Source organism: Cyprinodon tularosa, unplaced genomic scaffold, assembly GCF_016077235.1.
Source record: "Cyprinodon tularosa strain WSP-4 unplaced genomic scaffold, ASM1607723v1 ctg506, whole genome shotgun sequence".
Taxonomy (NCBI): domain Eukaryota; kingdom Metazoa; phylum Chordata; class Actinopteri; order Cyprinodontiformes; family Cyprinodontidae; genus Cyprinodon; species Cyprinodon tularosa.
Genome location: NW_024039237.1, coordinates 164,388 through 167,562, shown reverse-complemented (window position 1 = coordinate 167,562; position 3,175 = coordinate 164,388).

Genomic DNA, 3,175 nt, shown 5'->3' with positions numbered 1-3,175 from the left:
GCTGGATCTGCCCACCGTGGAAACCGGTGACGTGGGCTCCCAAATGCTGCTGGAGAAATAAAGAGCAAGATTGTTTATTTCAGAAAGTTTCTAAAACCTGATCAAATAATCAACGCAAACAGTTTAACACTCAAAGTCATGACAAGAAAAACTATTATAATGATGTTGGCCAGTTCTTTTTAAAACTTAAACTTAGATGGATTTATTTGACATTTTGTTTATACAATTGTAAAACAAAAATACATTTCTTTAAGAACTGCTCTCTGGACAATTTCTTTTTTTTAAAGTGCAGCCTTGAAAAACAGTAATATAAACATATAACTGTATATTTAATTAAATTAAATTCAGTTTATTTCTATAGCGCCAATTCACAACATATGTCATCTCAAGGCACTTTAGTTCACTAGATCGTACAGTCAAAGTTTTCTATCTAAGGAAAACCAGTTGATTGCATCGACTCATTGACTCAAATGCAATCCCTCACACTAAGCATGCTTGTAGCGACAGTGGAGAGGAAAAACTCCCTTTTACCAGGAAGAAACCTCCAGCAGAACCAGGCTCAGTGTGAGCGGCCATCTGCTGAGGCCCACTGGGGTTCAAGGAGACAGAAGCAGACATAGAAAAAGCAGCTATAAAAGGCGGCCCGGTCCAGGAAACACACAGCCAGGCAGACGAGCTCTGAGCCAGCTCCCATGCCAGAGGATGAAGAGAGCACCTCCAGCCAGTCACGGTCAGAGAAACAGGACTACACTGGAAAACAGGCCGATCTCTAACATTTACAAACATAATGACCCAGAGGTGTTCTATCTGATTTAGGTCAGGCAAGTGTGGGCACCAATCAATGGTATCAATTCCTTCATCCTCCAGGAACTGCCTGCATACTCTCACCACATGAGGCCGGGCATTGTCGTGCACCAGGAGGAACCCAGGACCCACTGCACCAGCAGAGGAAGACAGCACAACGAGGAAGATGGCAACAACTATTGAACAGTAGCATGCACTGCGGCAGCAGCAGCTTTCAATGAAGCGCTCCATTAAAAGTTTAAAGTTCTCTTTTCTGTTGCTGTTGTTCAATAAAAGTAAATTTTAAGATCATTTGAGGCGAGAATATTATACTTTAAAGGCAAGGCAAGGCAAATTTATTTGTATAGCACAATTCAGTACAAAGACAATGCAAAGTGCTTTACATGATTAAAATACAGGAAGATAAAACAGAATCAAAGCAAGTAGGAAAAAAATAAAAAATTAAAAATGCAGAAACAAAAAAGAATATTAAAAACAGTTGGACTAAAGAACATATGTTTCAGTTGAACTGTTTAACTAGAACAGTGGAAGGCAATCCTAAACAAATGTGTTTTTAGTCTTGATTTAAAGGAACTCAGGCTTTCCGCACTTTTACAGTTTTCTGAAAGTTTGTTCCAGATAAGTGGAGCATAGGAACTAAATGCTGCTTCTCCATGTTTAGTTCTGGTTCTAGGTATGCAGAGCAGGCTGGAGCCAGAAGACCTGAGTGGTCTGGAGGGTTGATACACTGATAGCAAGTCTGTGATGTATTTAGGTGCTAAGCCATTCAGAGATTTATAGACTAACAGAAGTATTTTAAAGTCTATTCTCTGAGATACAGGGAGCCAGTGGAAGGACTTTAGAACTGGGGTGATTTGCTCTACTTTCTTAGTCTAGATTTAGGGCCTGATCAGTGGTTACTAGCTGAAGCGACTGAAGCTGTGTGCTAACTTTAGATCTCTCCTCTATTGGTCCAAAGATTATTACTTCAGTTTTGTTTTTATTCAGTTGAAGAAAATGATGGCACATCCAGGCATTGATTTCTTCTAAGCATTTCCTCAGTGCTTGAATTGGTTCATAATCACCAGGTGACATGGTGATGTAAAGCTGTGTGTCGTCAGCATAGTTATGGTCGCTGATGTTGTTGTTTTTTATTAACTTTAAAGCATCACTATATGGTCCATTTATTGGTTTAATGCGTAATTTAAAAAAAACAATTTCCGAAGTTGAGAGGACCTCGGCAACCAGCGGAACTCCGAGGCTAACAGCCGCCAGGGCTTGTGTGAAGGACCGCTGGCTCTGATGGTGATTTTTGACTCAGCTTTGGAATCAGTTTTGAAAGGATTAGACTTGGGGTTTTCACTGAGACATAAGAAGGAAGAGGCTCTACGCTCATTCATTCATTCAAATTCGCCGTTTTACCAACAGGCTGTTAGTTTACACTCCCCCACCAGCTTTCTGTTGCGCCTACTACATCACAGTCAGTTGCGCTTATTGATCAGACCGTTGGCCAATAGGCACAGACAACGGGTGTGAAAAACAACGTGTTGATCTCATCAACAATCTTGAATGTCTCATTCATTGGAGCCAGACTAAATAACACCTTTAATCTCATATTTAGTCTGGTTTATCAGGCTAGTTATAAAATAAAATAAAAATAATTTAAAAAAACTGAATGTTGGAACTGTAACTATACAGTCATATGTTTACGTTATCACTGCTGCTTACCTTTATCAAGGCTGCACTTAAAAAAATGAAAATGTCTTGAGACCTGTACTGAACTAAATTTCTGTTTGTATACACTTTGTGTACAAAATGACAAAGTCTAAGTCTAAAATACAAAGCAACCAAACCATAAGAACTTAGTATCTGCCTTTATGAGCCTCTGAAGGTTCAGGTCCGAATCCACTATGACACCAAGGTTTCAGCAATAATCAGTGGTTTCTAGCTGGAGTAGCTGAAGCTGTGAGCTAACTGATCAAAAATCATTCCAATAAGTTATTACATCAATATCCATTAAAATATTTCTCACTTTCATACAGTTAATACGGTATGTTAATTCACTAATCACAAATCTAAATAGTGCAATCTGAAGTATTAATTCAAAGATACTTTACTATTCAGTTCATGTATATTTATTTAGGGGGGAATTATTCCAACAACTGATGGCGCAATAAATAATCTTTAAGGCATTTGATTTTGGACATGGTAATATCATCTGACCACCATTAGCTGACCATCACAGAATGAACCTGATCACTTCTGAGAATTTGGTTATAAAAGAAAACAGGTTGAAAAGTTGCCAGGTTGACAGTGGATACTGATAGTGTTTGCTCTTATGTAACAATGTAAAACCAACCTTGCAGCTCAGTTCTGGGCAGTTTGTAATTTC